The sequence below is a fragment of the Zeugodacus cucurbitae genome, chromosome 2 (genome assembly GCF_028554725.1).
Source record: "Zeugodacus cucurbitae isolate PBARC_wt_2022May chromosome 2, idZeuCucr1.2, whole genome shotgun sequence".
Classification (NCBI taxonomy): domain Eukaryota; kingdom Metazoa; phylum Arthropoda; class Insecta; order Diptera; family Tephritidae; genus Zeugodacus; species Zeugodacus cucurbitae.
The window spans coordinates 60983816-61002577 of record NC_071667.1 but is presented as its reverse complement, the minus strand read 5'-3'; the positions used below and the strand labels follow the sequence as shown (position 1 = coordinate 61002577).

General features: G+C 30.3%; 1 protein-coding gene across 1 annotated transcript in view; it reads left to right on the top strand.

The window, feature by feature from the left end:
- The window catches only part of LOC105217214 (tyrosine-protein phosphatase vhp-1), a 49551-nt gene that overhangs the window by 27196 nt on the left and 3593 nt on the right, over positions 1 to 18762 (top strand). The gene's annotated exons all lie outside the window — the stretch shown is intronic.

Here is an 18762-nt window from a genome sequence, read left to right as displayed (position 1 = left end):
TATAGAAAATTTAACATTATTAGTTTTTCTCGTCAAAAATTATTAAAAAAAAAAATAATAAAAATAATAATTTTGAAGTTACATTCACATTACTTGTTCTCATTTATTTTTAATTTTTTAATATAATTCATAATTTTCTCATCAGTAGAATATTCATTCAAAATTTTGCTTTGGAAGATGTTTACATAACCTCAAATTAAAACAAAAATATTTTTTATACATATATATTTAAAAAAAATTTTTTTCTGCTTCCCACCATTGATTAATGATTCTAATTTTTTTCGAACATTTTTATTTTGAAAAATTAAAATTTTTTATACTATTTGAAGATCCGTAAAAAAGTTGAGACCCTATTTTTTGTGTAAAAATTAGTTTTTTATTTGTAGTTATGTTTTTAAATAGAAAAAAATAAAAATTTGCAAGAATATTCTAAATTTTGCTTTGGAAGATGTTTACATAACCTCACATTTAAAATAAAAATATTTTTTATACATATATATTTAAAAAAAAATTTTTCTGCTTCCCACCATTGATCATTGATTCTAATTTTTTCAAAAATTTTTGTTTTGAAAAATTAAAAATTTTATACTATTGGAAAGCCCGTAAAAAAGTTGAGACCCTACTTTTTGTGTAAAAATTAGTTTTTAATTTTTAGATATGTTTTTAAATATTAATATTAATATTATTAATAGAAAAAAGTCAAATTTTTTAAGAAAATTTAAATCTGATTTAACGTTGAATATAACATGAAATAATTATGATTAATTTTGCCTTTCACCACTTTTTGAGTTTATTACACATTCTTGAAACTCTAATGAGCCATAAGGGGCGTTATAATCATACATTTTTAATAAATTATATAGTATATACTCATTATTGGAAATTCAATGACAATTACGCTTCAAAAAGTACCATGAAATAAACAGCATTTCCATAGAATCTACTAATTTAATATTACAGATAATTCCATTTGCAATTTTACTATGAACATATCACACATTGACCGCAGTTAATCACATTTATTTATGAAATATGTTATATTACTTTAACGGAAATTGAATTTCATAAGATTTGAGATGGCAATTTCAACCTCGGAACTGCACATGTCTCTACCAACTCAAGCGCTTTTCCCCAAAACTCAACAGTGCATCATAAAATAATTTAATAGAAATTAAAAAAAAAAAAATGATCACAAAGGTACTGATATAAATAAATATTTAAAAGAAAGCCTATAAATATGCGTGTGTTTATGTAATGAATGTATTATACATATATATATACATAATATATTCGTACATTCATACAAGTGCTGATGACAACAAAGGCTCTACAAAAAAAGTAATTATTTTTCGTTAAATTCGCACACGGCACGAAACCATTATAAACATATTCACTGCCTGCCTACCAACCCACCGAACGACCGTTTGACAGTTCGACCTTACTGCATCCCACCAACCCACCACCCAGCGCTCACACACTCGCTAGGCCTATTATCACCCCACCGCGCACACACTTCATTTTACAAGTCTACAATAATCTACGACGACGAGTGAGTAAGTAGTACCTTTCCGCTGCCCAATGCCGCGCGCAAACCCCCCTGAGCAGCACACACACACGCAGTCTACTCAACGTCAGCAAATTGTATATGTGTCTAATGCTACACATTTCAGCTGCTGCTGCTGCTGCTGCTTGCTGTTTTGCTTCTTCACCGCACTCTTCCTGGTATTTGTCGTGCCTTTTAAGTACAAAAAACTAAAGCGACAACAACAACAATAGAATTTTTAAATACCAACAATACACGGCAATATCTGGTAAATATGCCCATAAATACACACAGACACACACACACTTGAACGGCGGCGCTACAGTTACACGGTGTGTGTGTGAGTGTATACAGGCACATATACATATGTATGTCTGTCCGTATATGCAATGGTTATCTAGCAGATTCGAGTGTGCAAGCGAAATTTCGCTCTTTCTACTCACTCACGCTTAACCGACCCGCCGGGGTCTGCTGCTATTGAAGCAACAGCTACACAATAACAATATGACAACAACAAGAGGTAGAACAACAACAGCGATCATAAGTAAAGAATCAACAAAAGCTGCAATGGATGACTAGCTGGCTGGCTGACTGAATGACGACGACTTCCCTGCCTACAAATACACTCATCTACCAACACAGACATACATATATACAAAAACAAAAACAAAAAACAGCAAATCGCGCGCTCGCTTACTGACTGGCTGGCTGACTGCTTGGTTGGATGACTACTTGGTTGGTTGGTGGCTTTGCGGCTGTCGACTGTCGACGATGACTCATCATCCATTTCATTTTTATGCCATGAAATTTTCTGTAGCAATCGTTGTTGTGCGCGAGTAAATATAAATGTTTGCATATACATACAGACATACAGACATACAGACATACATATGTACAGCTAAGTGCTTACGTATATTATTTATATGGCGTTGTGTTTATTTTCGTGGCACTTAGGTGCGCGCGTGTGTGTGTGTGTGTGTGCTGTTATACTAATGCCTGTGTTCTGACGCTTATGGCTATAGTCTGTGTTTTTGTGTTTAAGATTATAATTTCTTTTTTGAGACTTTCTGTAGTATTATTATTTTTTTATGGATTTTCACTCATTGCGCATGCCAAATTCATTCATGTACTGGAGGCATCAATTATGCTCAACAACAGAAAAATAACAGATAATATTATAATAATTAAACTATTTTTTGGTAAGCCATAAATTTCTGAAAATTTGCATGCTAAAATTATGAGGCTTGGCAGCAAAATACACTGTACTGGAATTGTTAATGAGGAAATTGTAAAAATTTAGGTTAAACAGAAATGTTTGTTTACCTTTCGAAATTCAATTTTAATATTGAAAATTTTTAATATTCATTTGTTTGGTTTTGTTTTGGGTTTTTTAATATTCGCCTATTTATGATTTTTTAAATATTTATATTTATTTTTGTTTACAAATTTAATTTTTAGTTTTGTTTATTTTATTAAAAAAAAATTGTATTTAATTTTTAAATATATTTATGTATTTTAAAAATTTGTATATTAATTTTTTTATTATTTTTTGGTTCAAAACTATTTTTTTTTTTTTTTTAATTTATTCTACATTTTTTCTTTAAAATTACCTTAAAAAGGTATATAATTTACGTTTTTTTAATTTCAAAATATATATTAAAATAAATATTTAAAATATATATTTAAAATTTGTTAAAAAATATTTTTTTTAAATTTTAAAAATATTAATTTAAAAAAAAATTTAAAAAAAAATTTAAAAAATATTAATAAAAAAATTTTATAAAAATATAAAATATTTTTAAAAAAATATTTTTATAAATTTAAAAAAATAAAAAAATCAAATAAAATAAAATAAAAATAATAAAATTAAAAAAAATATTTTTATACATTTTTTTTTTTTTAATTTTTTTATTAATATTTTTTTAAATTTTTTTTTAAATTAATATTTTTAATTTTCAATAATTTCAATTTTTTTTTAAATAATCCTGTACAACTACCCATTTTCTAATCCCCAGAAATAATTCTATTTTTTCCATTCATTGCTTTACCTATCATATACCTTATATCTATACATATTTTTTAAATTTTTTTATTCAAATTTTTAATTTTCAATTATTTGCAATTTTTTCTTAAAATAATCCTGTACAACTACTCATTTTCTAATCCCTAGAAATAATTCTATTTTTTTCATTCATTGCTTTACATATCATATACCTTATATCTTTAAATCTACCGCTAAATTCATACAAATACTTCCAATTCAATTATTTATTTCATTACGTAAATTTCCACACATTTTGTATGCCACCAAAATTTTATGCAAATAAGCAATTAAAAATCCATTTAAGCCCCACCGCGCATTGTTTGTCACAAATGCAATTATCCATATTCATCCTTTCATTCGCCGTTTGTGTGCGTGTTTCTATTTGATTTTACATTATTTGCTTTTTATTTATTTTTTCATGACTATTCTTTACTTTCAATTGTCGTTTGTCGACTCATTCATTTAGCGCTCCATTGATTTCTTTACATTGCATGCCATTCATACATTTTACATATGGCTATCAGTAAGCCATGGTGTGAAAACATATTTATTTCCACTATCCATTCATTAGCCCGCGGCAATGCTACGCGCAAACATAGACTCGCCAAACAAACCAAATGTGTCATTACGCACGTTCTTCACGCTAGAATTAGCCGAACCGCCCGACTGACTGCCCTTCATACACTCGAGGGGCCAATGATGGCTTGTTATTGCTGTATTATTATAATATATATGCATGTATATAGTCAACCCATTCGTAGCGCTGTCTTACTACGCTTTTTTAAACTATTTTATATATAAATTTGTACATATATTATAGTTGTCTTCCATGTTTGACTTGTCGTTGCCCACCTGCTTCCGCCACTGTCAGTTTGGTCAGTTGCTTCGCTTTCAACAAAAGGAAATAATAACAATAATAAATATGTGTTTAAACAACTGTTGTTACCATTTCCTAAATTTCTTCCACAAATTCCAAGCGTAAATAATCTAATTCCACTTTTTTCATAGTATAACTAGCACTTGACCTCAAAAATTTCTCTAGCTCTAAGGGCTTGCACTCTTGTGAGTTTCGTGCATGAGTCGGCTTGAGAAAAGCTCACTAATTCTTCTTGCTGTCATCACTGCTACACTGTTTTGTTGTTGTTGCATTTAGGTAACATAGCTTCATTACCTTTACTCACTCTCTAACTATCTATGTTACTCTCACGCTCTTTATTGACAGTTATCTTACGTTTATTTCATGATTTTATTTCTATACTTTTTATACATAATTTTCAAATTTAACAATGCATTAACAGTCTTTACGGCTACTTTTTCTCTCTTTTGCTTGACCCGCTGACATAAAAATGCTACTAAATGATGTAGAGATTTCTGTAAATTTTTAAGAGGCACGTGTCAGCTGTGGTCATGAAGAGAAGGCGATATTTTATTGTGATATGAGTTCATTTAATAAAAATATTAATATTTCTCGCATGAAAAAAAATAACAAAATATTTTAAGCTTGCAAAATTTTTTAATAAAACAAAATTTTTCGAATGGGAACAATTTATTAATAATTAAAAAAAAACTCGCATGCGAAAAAAATATAAATTTTTTTTTTAGCTTGCATAAATTATCTCAAAAGTTATATTTCGATTTTGAAAAGGTTAAAATACAAATTTAAAAAATTTACCATACATACATATATAAAAAATTCTCGCATGCGAAAAAATTAAATTTTTGTATAAAACTGTATTTTTTCATGGAAACATTTTTTTTTAATTTAACAAGATAAAAAAAAATCTCGCATGCGAAAAAAAAAATTTGAAAGGAATATATCAAATTATGTTTTAGCTCGGAAAGTTATTTTAAAGCTATATTTAGTTTATTGAAATGCAAAAACATTAAATTATAAAAATTACAACAAAAAATTTAAGTGATTAAAAATATATTAAATTTTATCTCATGATATTTTTTCGAAATTTGAAATTTTAAATATTTTATCAAAAACTAAAGACATATTTTTTAGCTTAATTCTATTCCATGATACGGCTTTTACATATTCTGTTCTTCTACAAAAAATATTGCTTGAGAGACAAAATCACAAGGGGAAAAAAGTGTCTAACAATTCTTTTTTTAATTTCTAGCATATCAAAAAAGTTGAAAATATAAAAATTATAAACATAATTTACTAAGCAAAGAATTTTTGGGCACATAAATAGCATGCAAAAAATTTTTAAAATTTTATACTTTGAAAACAAAAAAAAAAAAGAATTTAGTATCTTTATAACAATGTGCTACATTGTTTGGTCTACTAAAGACACAATATTTGTATAGAAGAAAATACAAAAAAAAAATTACAAATATGTTGCGTACACTTATTCCTAGAAAACTAGAGGCGCAGTTTTTGAAACTGCCTTTCTCTCGCTTACAGTTGCACCGGCTGTTTGCACGATAAACGACAAGCTGTCACGAATAACATGCATATGCGATGAGTTATTTAGAGTAAAATTGTATTAAAAAGAAAGTCAAATATTTAATAATTTAATAAAGATGGAGCAGATAGTAAAAGTAACACAATGCTATGATGAAATTGATAAGAAAGCGAGACAAGGGACGACAAGGAAAGTAAAACTCAAATATGACAGTTTGAGAGTGTAATATTTGGAAGTAAACGTAAGAAAAGAAAATAAATATTTTTTAATACTTAGTACGTTTTCTGATAAAATTTGCAGTAATCGGTTTTTAGCCTAAATGTAGGCAACAAAAAATATTATTGAGTATTTTGATTAGCTGGAGTTGAAATTTTATAATTTTTTCTGATATAATGATAAAATGAATGTTTTTAAATAAATTCTAAAGTAAATTGAGTTGTAAATATTTATTTAACTATATTTTGTGCATCTTTTAGGCGCATTAACAATTGAAAGTTAGTAAAATTATTGATAAAAACTGCGCTTAAGCACGGAAATGTATGAAGATTTTCGCTAAAATTAAATTAGCAACAAATAAAATTGCAAATATATTAAAAAATAGATTTTTATGCTCCAAAACCTGCAGTTTTCGAAATTTAAATTTTTTTAAATTGAAAATAAAAAGCGAAAAACCAATATTGCTGCTTCACCAAACAATTTTGATTGCTTAGTACAATATTTGCACTAAACATAAATTTTTTAAAAAGCTTTAAACCACTGAAAATATATTCGAAAATTAAGCTACCTGCGCTTTTGACTTTGTTTAGTCATAAAAACAAGCAGCAAATACTGAAAATGTACATACATATATATTTTCATTTACGCAATCCAACATCGCCGACGTTGGACCTTACACAAACAAGCAAATGTAATCTAATGACAGCAGAGGTGTTAATTATCAACTGAGTGCTGATTAGATAAAAAACAATAATAACATATTGCAAATAGAAGTGCGACTAGCTACATTTACGCCATTTTTATTGTTGTTGTTGTGCTTTTTTTCTTCATATGAGAACATATTACTTTTCTGGGTGCTGTGTGCAATCTCGTAAGCATGACAGCAACAAGTAGTTATCAAATCCTTTTTTGTTGCTATTTTTTGTTGTTGTTGTTGCTAATAGTCCTGCAGATTAGCTATTTATAATAACTAATAACTGTAATGTGGAAAATCCATGCAATAAATGTTCGTGATTGTGCAATTAAAGTCGAAAATATGCCAAATATTCCCCAAATGCGGATGCTTTTTTTTGAGGACGTGTGCAGAGTTATTAATAAATGCCGCACAGACAATAATAATGATGTGCATGTATGTAAATATTTTAATATTTCCACGCATTTGTCATCGCGCTAAAAATAAGCGCTGTTGGTGGGTGTCGAAAACCCAGAAAATTTTTCAAGAAAACAGCGCGAAATGTGTCTGATATTGATGTGGCCAATGTGAGTGTGTGTGTGAGAAAGGAATTTATTACAACATACATACAAACATGTATTAATGTTTGCGCGGCCTTTGGTCAACGCTGCCGGTTAACCGCCTTGATGACTTACTCAGCTGGCCACATACTTAGTAATGCATATATATATATACATATTTATATATGTATGTATGTATATATAAACAGTTATGTCCGCAAACATATCAAACTGTAAGCAGACTCATGTTTCAGCAATTTCAAATATAAACAATTGCTTATAAGTCATACAAATATATATATGTATATATATATATTTATTCACAAGAAAGTGGTAAGCGTAAGCTTGTAAAAATTCCAGCTCGCACATTCATCTGTATATAAATCATTGGCATTGAAATCATCCAACGTTTCGCGGTATAAAGAGTTAAACAGGCAGCAATCTAAATAAGGGAGGCGGGTCACACGGACATTCATGGCTTAAGCGTAAGGGTGGCACACGAGATTCATTAAATTTTATAGCGAATTTTGTATGAATTCGCTGTTTTTTGTTTACATTTGCATGAGATCACACAGTGTTGATGATTTGTTTGTATTTGTATTGTTGTTGTTGTTGTTGTCAGATGTTGCTGTTGACAACACACACACGGGAATCCATGCGACCCATTCAAGCGTGTAGCAAATGATCAAGCTGTCAGGCAGTCAATCACACACAGCTACAGTAAATCACAAGCGCAAATATATTTATAAGCGTGTTTGTGTGTTTGTATGTATGTGTGCTGGCGTTTCGGTAGCGTGCGCGCAGGCGCTCCCTATAAAGGTGTGCGCATTGTCTCGATGAATCATCAGCAGCAGCGCCAAAAACAAAATCGCGTTGTATGCGCCGTATAAGAAAGTGAAGGTTGTGTTTATTTCGCATTTGTTTTTATTATTGTAATTATTTTTAAAATTAAAAAAAAAAATTTAAATTTAAATTTATAACTAAATGAACTTCCCTTTGCGCGGAGTTTTATTGAAATGTTATTATATTGTTTGTCTAATTACTGCACTTGAATGCACGGCCGCGACGGCGATGAGTCGACAAACTCGCCAAAAAAAACAACGCATAAAAGCTTTTTATATAAAAATAAAAATATTTTTTCCCTTTTTTCAATTGTTTGCATGCCAACACTCAACATGAGTTGATTTCAACGCACATGAACCAATCAGCTGCTTGACTGCGCAAGTTGAAGGTCATGCCGTCAAAGCGTCAAAGGAAAATTTTTGGTTTATTTTTTTTCAACACAAAATCTTCGAAAATATTGACCGCATAACAATTGCTTCTTTGTATGACACTGCAGCAAATTGTTGTTAGTCCACACCGCCCGCACTACCTCCTTGCAGTGACGCAGCGAAGGCTGTAGGCTGTAAGCTGCGCGTGCGCGCCAGTCTCCACTCAACAGCGCTGCTTAACTTTATTGTATTTTCGCGCTTTACTTGTTGCTCGCTCACTTCGGGTTCAGTTCACTTGTGTGTGTAGTTTGCGCTTAAAGTTCGTTTAAGGCGGCACGCACTTGAACTTTTGTGGCGTCGGCGGCCTCTAGAGTTTTGCATGAATCATTTGCAATAATTACGTTTAATTTACTGTTTACTGTTTACTGCTCGCTGTTATTATGTATTTTGTTGTTGTTGTTTCGCTTTACGGCTTTTGTTTGATTTTCTTGATTTATCGTTTGTCACTTATCATGCAAATATGCTACCAAAGCTAACGCATAAGTGCAGAGCTGACCGCAAGCAAGCATAATGAGTAGAAATATTTTCAAATATATATACAATATATAATAATATACCAAATATATATACATATATATACGTGTACATATGTATGCATTTAAACGGCAGTAATCACAACCTTAACGATGTACAATGACTCGCCTACAGGAAGTCGCACTGTGATGCATTGTAGCATAATTGTTAGCTAAAGTTTATTATATAAGCAATGCTCTTATAAGCAACTGTTAGAATGCCGAAAAATATGTTAAAACTTCGAAATTTGTCCGAAAACTCACTTTTAAGAGAGTTGTGGACTGGATTATTTACGAAAAATTATTAACAGACCGCATTTTTCTATGTTAATTGAGAAGTTATAGTGCCAAACCAGTTTAGAAATCCTAGAAATATACTACTATTCTGAAAGTTCTTTCATAGCGCCTAAAGGTATGCTATATATTCAAAGTTTTTGTACTTTTTAAGCCCAATTGTACTGGAATAGTTAATAAAAAAATTATCTGAATAAATTTTTGCATATTAGTTGAGAAGATATCGTCCCAAACTAGTTTAGAAACCCTAAAAGTATACTACAAAACTTTAAATTTCATTCAAATAACATAAAAGTTGGCTATAAATTCAAGATTTTCGTACTTTTCACACCCAAGTTCATTATATGACTTTCGAAAGGCGTTTTGGAAATTATTTTTTAATAAAAACGAGTAAAAACGAGCTTATAATTTTAATATAGCAACTAAAACGACACTTCTAGTTAGCATTTCGATGTTTTAAAATACGATTATAGCTAAGAATTAGAAGTTTTAACGATTAATTTCGACTTAAATGCTTAAAAATATGACTTTTAAGACAATATTCGATATACGTATTCACATTTGAAGCTGTTTTAATTTGTTTCATTATATTTTTGAAGTTTTTTTTATTGAAAAACTGATATTTTTTTCAAATTTTTGGAAAAAGTAAGCACAAAATATAGTTTAGACCCCCGAGAAGTATACTACAATCTTTAAATTTGTTTAAAATTTCCTAAAAGTAGGCTATAAATTCAAAGTTTTTGTACTATTTACGTCCTGGTTGAATATGACTTAAAAGTTTTTCCGAAATGATTTTACAGGAGTTTAAAAAAATAAATTGTTAAAAGGGTTTTAATTTTTTTATTTTAAGTTTTTAATTCTTTAGTTTTTCTTTTATATATATTATTGTTTTTTTTTTTTAATTTTATGTTTTTAATTTTATTATTTTTTTATATTTTTATATTTTATTTACTTTTTTATTTATTTTTATTATTTTTTTATATTTAATTTTATTTTTTTTTATTATTATTTTTTAATTTTTTTTTTCATTTTTTAAATTTATTTATTTATTTTTTTATAATTTTTATTTTTTATTTTTTCAATTTTGTATTCAAATGACTCCACACCACAGTGCCTATTCGTCATCACAACAAAATATATATACATACATATATGTTGCTTCATACTCTACTCTACTCACTACTCAGCTTACTGTAAATTCAGTTGTATAGTTTTTGCTATTGTTTTTGCATTGGCGAAACGCTCTTGTGACGATTGGTGTAAATTTACCTGCTGTTGGCCAACACTTTAGCGTCCGTTCACACACTCAGAGTTTTACCTAACGCCATGCATACATTCAAACACACAAGTATATTTATATTTTATACTTCAGTGTGTGTTTGTATTTATTGCTGCCACCTGCTACACGCTACTCATTGCATCATTGTTATTCTTATGATTTTATTTATTATGTTCCCGCGCACTGATGACTTTTACTCTTTTTTTTTTGTTGCCTTGCCCGCTGCTTACCTTTCCATTTGTTTTATGGCCACTTTGCATCTGCCTCGCATACAAAACAACAACGACAACAACACTGCCGAAAAGAATTGTATGTGAGTGGCTGTGCGAAAACGCGTTTTGACCATGACTTAAGCAGAGGCAGTGTGAAAAAAAGAAGACAAATAATAAAAAAAAGCATAAATAATAAGAAAAAATGAGTATGAAATGAACAAAATATAATAGTAGTAAGAATTATATGTGAATAAAAGTACGCAGTCTGGCAGCACTGTTATGCGCTTACTCATCCAGTAAAAGTAAATCACAGCGGCGAGTCAACCAACTTACTTGCTACAACTCTTTTGTGTGTTTTCGCCATGAATGAGTTTTATTGTGAAAGAGCGTAGAAGCTTACGAAAAAGTCACTATAAATTAAGTATAAAGAACAATTAAGGCAAAACGCTGTGTATATGAGTCAGCGGCACAAGCGGTAGTGGCTCATTTTAGAATTCGAGCAAAAGAACATGAGTGTCTGCATTGAATTTTAAAAACACGTAGCCAGAATTACTGTATAAACATAAATAAGAGTGTTGTTGTTGTTGCTTTTTTTTTGTTTTTTAATTAAATGCCAACATGCCACAGGTTACAGCACGAGGAAGCGCCCGATATGCAATATATATATATATCAAAGTATTTACGCTGAAGGACATTACGACTGCGTCGGCACAGACAGCGCACAAAGCCATAAAATGCCGCGCGCGTCTGTAAGTATGTATGTATGTCAACACAAAATATATATGTACATAAAGTAGCAACTGAAAGTGCGTGTCTGCGTCATGCCTGTCTGGCGCACATGACGCCGCGCAAATCCATTCGCTTGTTGCCTTTATGCGTCAGTCAGTCGGTCAAATTAACGGCGACCTGCTGAATGCAACAAAAAAATAAGAACAACAACAACAACAAAGCAACGCTGACTACTTAATCTTAGTGATATGTGACATGTGTGTATATTTAACTGCATATCGCTAAAGCGCAGCCAGCTCATCGCCCGATAATGTCACACACACACTTGCACTTTAAATCGTATTTTTGATATGTTGCAGCTGCAAGTGACAAGCTTGTACACATACGAGTATCTGTGCGCTAAGAGTCATCCCCAAAATATTCTTAATCATCACGTTCAATTAAAAATAAGCAAAGCGAGAAGAAGAAGAAGCAGAAAAGAGATCGACTGATGAGCTGTAAGCATACACGAACTCGTAAGTGTAGCACGTTTTCAGGCAACATGCAACAACAACAACAATGCCGCCGACCATGTAACACACGTCATCGGTGTAACCTATTGTTGCATTAGTTGCTTGCACCAGACTAGCGGTCAGTCAGCGGACAGCTAGCAGACCTTGCGTCATTCTACAGCATTTTGGGGACGGCGTGATGCGTGCAGCTGGCTGAAAGCACGCCACAAAGCTAGTGAAAAATACCAGTGCGTGCATGCGTGGCATTCCATTGCTATGAGCACCCACTAATTGCTCACGCTGTACTATATTAATCATCAACATTCATAATGAGTAAATGCATAAATAAATTTTTACATATCTATATATGTGTATGTATGTATGTTTGTAATTGTAATCGATTTGTTCAATATTTACTTCCGTTGCGTTGTCATCAGCACTCATTCATGCTGAAAGTATACTGTATTTGCTTGTGTGTGGAGTCAAAAGCGTCGTGCGCGAGTCACGCATGCGCAGCGCACTGCCTTTTACAGTCGCCATTTAATCGTTGTTTTTTTTTTTTTGTTACTTTCGGTGGCGGTGGCGCTTAATCATCGCTTTGTAATTACTTTTGACGACATACTTACGCTTTTGTTTTATGCGTTAATTTATTTTTATTGCATCGGTAATGCTTATTTTCGCCAATGCCAATAATAATTAGTTCGCACGAAAATGAGTAGCAAAGCTGGGTAGCGTGTGAAAGCGCATTGCTACACGTCATTGTGGCAATTAATGTGAATTAGCTGGTGTTACTCACCGGCATTCTTAAATGCGTAGAATGGCAGCCCAAATTTAAACTTAAGCTTAATAGCTTACTCAGCTACTGGTTACTTATTCTAAATTTCTTTGCATTACTGTTATGCTTAATTTTTTACTTTTTATCCACCAAACTTCCTCTTAACCAGACGCGTCATCATTTTGTATAAGGCAAATGCACATAAAATCATAATTGCGTATTGCCTAATAGCTCACTCCACCAAAGCACAAGTACACTTAGATATGTATATACTTAAGGCATACAATGAGTTTACTGTCTACAATAGTACTATTAACAACAACAAAAACTACAACAACAACCACCAAATTCAATGTACGCGCATAGATTTAGCCAAACAATTGTGTTTACTTTTAAGGCGATTTCCACTCAACTCGTATCGTATGCTTTGGCAAACATTATGAGTCAGCAATGTTATTACCGCCATATTACACTAGAGAGAGAAACATATAATACATAAATATGTACACATTCATATACATTAGACGTGTCTATATTACCGTCAAGCAGACAGTGTGGCAGTCAGTTAATGTTGTAAGGAAGTTGGACAGTTAGTTTGTTAGAAAGACAATCAGGCATAGCTAGCTTTTTGATTTATTATTTTTATGTTTTTTTTTATTTTTTTGTTTCTTCATGTGTGTTAATGCCGACCTGGCTCGTTGACACACCCCTTACAGCGTTTTAAGTGCACTCCCAAAAACGTTTAGCTTTTTTCGAGCGTTTTTTCACATAATGCTAAAAATCGTAGACTTGCTACTCAAAGGTGGGAATTAGTTGCGAATAAAGAGTACTGTCATATATTGAAAGCAGCGCAGAAGTTTAAATATATAAAAAATACATTAAAAAAATCATAAATTGGGCACAAAAATATTTTTCATACCAGCTTAATAAATTTATACCAGTTAGTTGTTAGATGCGCTACTCACAAAATTTTTTTTATGAATCGTAGGTAACCTTATAAAACTTTTTAATTTATATCAATTTCTAAGTTATACCAGTTTTTTAATTTATACCAGTTTTTTTAAATTTATACCAGAGTTTTTAATTTATAGCTTTTTTTAAATTTACAGCATTTTTTTAATTTATAGCATTTTTTAATTTATACCAATTTTTTTAATTTATACCAGTTTTTTTAATTTATACCAGTTTTTTTAATTTATACCAGATTTTTTAATTTATAGAATTTATAACTTATAGCAATTTTTTAATTAATACCAGTTTTTTTAAATTTATACCAGTTTTTTAATTTATAGCATTTTTAATTTATAGCATTTTTTAAATTTATACCAGTTTTTTTTTTAATTTATACCAGTTGTGTTTTTAATTCCCAAGTCTGAAAAACGTTTCAAAATCAAAAATTATTAATTATAAGTTCTGTTTCTACCACCAAATTAAAATTGTAACAGTTACTTAAAAATGTTCGCTACCCTTCAAGCTTTATAATTCGTTGATAACAAACCAAGTCATTTATTAGCAACAAAGTTGCGAATTTAGTATATATAAAATTATCAATTAGAAATTCTCCGGAAACAGTTTCCCTGTTTCCGCACCGAACAAATTTCTTTGGAATATAATACTTGGTTCAATGATTTCTAGTTATTTAATATAAGAAACTTCATTATAGTTGCTTGTTGTTTTAGGCGTTTGTTGATTTTGTTTACAAATTTTGGCGCCACACATTCCACTAGTGACCTCATTGGCATACGTATGACTTGATTATGTACGATTTCCAACGAAATTAAATATACTTTTAGTATATAAATATATAATAAATTTGCTTTCGTAATATATTTCCTTATAACTCAGCAAGCATTTCCTATTAGCAGCTATGCTATGGTTTAATGTTAAAATGTATAAATAATTATACTCAAATGTTTGTGCGTATGTATCGCGGTATAAAATACAATCTAATTAAAATGATCCAAGGGCTTACATATATATGTAGTTCTATTTAAAAATGCTGTGTAATTGAATTTTCTGCGGCTAAAAAGCGAATTATGATCTAATTTTTATTTATACATATTATAGCATAAGCGGATATATCGATATATATACATACAGATGTATATACGAGTATAGAGATACATAGAAGTATATGTTATGAGTTAATATATAAAGAATGAAACATAAAAGAAGACTGCTAACACCTGTGTCAATTGGAGTACATGTACATATATATATATATATATAGATATGAAATATAAACATTGCTCTCAATATTATTTTTTTTTTGTGGCGCCTCAATAGTACATTCATTCAGACACTGACTTTTGTGCCTTTAAAACATTTATACATTTTTTTCAACATTTTAATATTTTTTTTTTCAATACAATATTTATAATATTTATGCTGAATTGGCGCAGCTTCGGCACTTCATAATATTTATTTCATTGCAATATTTTCTTATTTTTTTTTAAATACTCAATTTGATAAGATTTACGTATTTGCTTAATTAAAGAATGAAAAAGTAAATAAAAAACTTATGTGTACTGATAAGCGCGTCATACATACATACATATAATATTAGCTCTCTATTGCAAAATAAATAAAAAATGCGAAGAAACGGCTCGATAAGATTTAAGCGTGCGTATGTGTATAAATTAAATAAATATGTATTTGCTGATTTATAAATTCGCCCTTTATTTTGGTATTTATGAGCAGTACTTTTGTGCTATAATTTTGATAATTAAAGATTTTGCTCGCTTGCGTAAATGTTTTGCTAAAATTTTTTCGATATTATAGCAATAGTTGATCTGTGATCATTATCAATTCATATAGAATTAAAGCAATCCAGTTTACTGTCTCAGTTTAGTAGTTTTAAAGTACAAATTTTTAGGTTTATGTTTTTAAGAATTCGTATGTGAATTTCTCTTTTCTCTCTCTTTTTTTCAATATAATAAAATCAAAAAACCGAAAATAAAAATTTGCTATAAAATTATAGCACTTTTATTTTTAGCTTACAACTAAACTCTGAGTTCCAAAATTTACTTTTCTAATCTCAAAATCGAAAATAAATAGTTGATATAAAATTATAGCACTTTTATAGCAACTATTTTTAACATTCAACTAAACTCAAAGTTCCAAAATTTACTTAGCTAATCTCAAAATCGAAAATAAAAAGTTGCTATAAAATTATAGCATTTTTATAGCAACTATTTTCAGCTTACAATTATACGCAGAGTTCCAAAATTTACTTTATAAATCACGAAAACTTAAATAAAAATGTGCCATAAAATTATAGCATTTTTATAGCAACTACTTTCAGCTTACAACTAAATTCAGTGGTCCAAAAATTTACTTTATTAATCCCATTGAGCACTTCTTCTCACACTACCACCGCTATAAAATGCTAAGCACGCATAAGCCTTATCATATTTATTAACGCAAAATATTTTTAAATAATAAAAAACCAAATAATAAACTATAACGTACGTGAAAAATACAAAAACAACAAGCAACAATTAATAGCTGTCACAACAATGATAAGATTACTTAACAATTGTGTATTTTTATATTTTCATATTGATTATCACACACAAGAATTTTTTGTATTACACATACATTTTTGCGATCTCTGCAAGTCGTCCATGGGTCATGAGAATTTCACAATCACCGCATATTATCAACACAGCGTAGTATTTGCCCTGTGTCACATGCCATAAAGTGTAGCATTATAGCAAAGATTACTTGGATTAACGCCGGTTGTGAGATAATTTTTTGGAATTTTTTGTTGTTAGTGGTTCTTCAGATTCCCAGAAGTGCAATAATACACACCTCCACCTCACTGCTAGCGGTCCAGAACGTTCATTTAATTGATATAAAATATTGACTACTAATTTATTGTCATTTTGTTGTTGTAAATATGCATATAAGTATATATACATATCCACTCCACTCTCGCTGTGTTTGAGCTTATCGTTGGCAGTAAAAGCCTTAAGCGTTCTACGTACGTACTCACTTGAGTGCCTGCATTTGCCATACGTCAATAGAATTACGCTATGCGTCTAGCACACCCCATCGACCCATTATGGCAACCACCATAACCACCACCACCACCCGCTAATGCGTCCTCACAGCCGACACGGCCAATCAATCAGCCAAACGACGTTAGTCGATAAGTCAGTCAGTCAGAGGAGCTAGCGGGCTGTGAAATACTGCCAACAAGGCTGCCAGTGAGTACATTTCTGAGTCATCCGAGTCAATAAAAACAAAACAACAAAAACAATAGTAAAGCAAAAACAAACATTGTCAACACCATAACGTTATTGAATTGCGGTATTATGGTTTGTTACACTTCGACTAACGTCGTATTTACGCTCGTCGACTTAAGCCAGCAAGCAACAGTGGCGAGCATTTCAGTGGCAAAAACAAAAACACTGTAGATATATATATGTGAAAAACAGTTAGCAAAAATATTTTGTTTGCACGTAAAATTTGTTGTAAATGTTGTTGTTGGTCAATATAATCAACGTCATTCGAACGGCTGAATTTGCCTTTGCCGCTGTTGCGTTGCTTTTACAAGCTTTACACGCGCACATTTGTTGTTGTTGCAGTGTTGCTATCAAAAGTCGTATGAGGCGAAAATTTTCCGCTTTTAATAACGTTACTTTAAATCAAACTTCTTTTCAAGCGCTCTTATCACTTAATCACAGAATTTCTTTTTTTTTGAATAGTGCAAACTTTTTAGTGACTCACTAGTCATCGCTTTTAGTTGACAACAAACCAAAGTAGCGTTTTGACCTTGTAGCCATTGAAGGCATTCAGTGCAATGCACCGTAATAACTGTATTTTTATGTATATACGAGTATTCATGCCCTCAGTGTTGTTGCTTGAATTTGATAAGAAAGTAATTTCGTTGAAACCCATAGAAACTATAGCGGTGTGTATGAATAAATTGGCCTAATTATGCGGCAGGTGAATGTCTTTGAGCCGCTAAATGCACTATTAGCTGTATAAGTATATGAGCAGCGCTTATTGTGTTATCTTTATTGTATAATTATTAATTGGAAATATGATAAATTGTAAACTGTTGGGATACTGAAGTCTGATAGATAGGAGATCCAATTAAAAAGAATCGCTATAAAAAAATTAATTTTAATAATTTTAGAAGGAAATATTTTAAAGAAATCTCATATACTAATGAATATTTAATATATAACATTTCATTTATTTAGAAGAAACATTATCTAATCATTACTCGAGCAGTCTGAATGATTGAAGAGTGTATTTATACAGCAAATGCTAACTGGTGTGACCTTTCTCAATGTCAGCTTAGATATAGAAATCTATAACGGTATAAATATATCAATATTTAGCTTTTTCAAAATATTTATTTTTCAAAATTTTTGTGGGAGAATTTTGAGTATATTGGCCCACTATCTATATTAAAAGATTTAAATTTGTTTCCAAAAAATGCAGAAATGTTTTGAAATCAGATTTAAAGCTTATGTAAAAAGCATATCCAGTTATTTCAATTCATTTTAAGCTAAATTCTGAATTTTGAGTTAGTGTACACCACTACGTATACGTTCCCCTTAGTTTGGTGTGTTAATAATTGCAAAAAATATAGCATACATTTAGGCGTTCTTCAAATTGAATTTATTTTATTTTATTTAATATAATTTTATTTTATTTTATTTTATTTTATTTTATTTAATTTAATTTTATTTAATTTTATTTAATTTTATTTAATTTTATTTTATTTTATTTT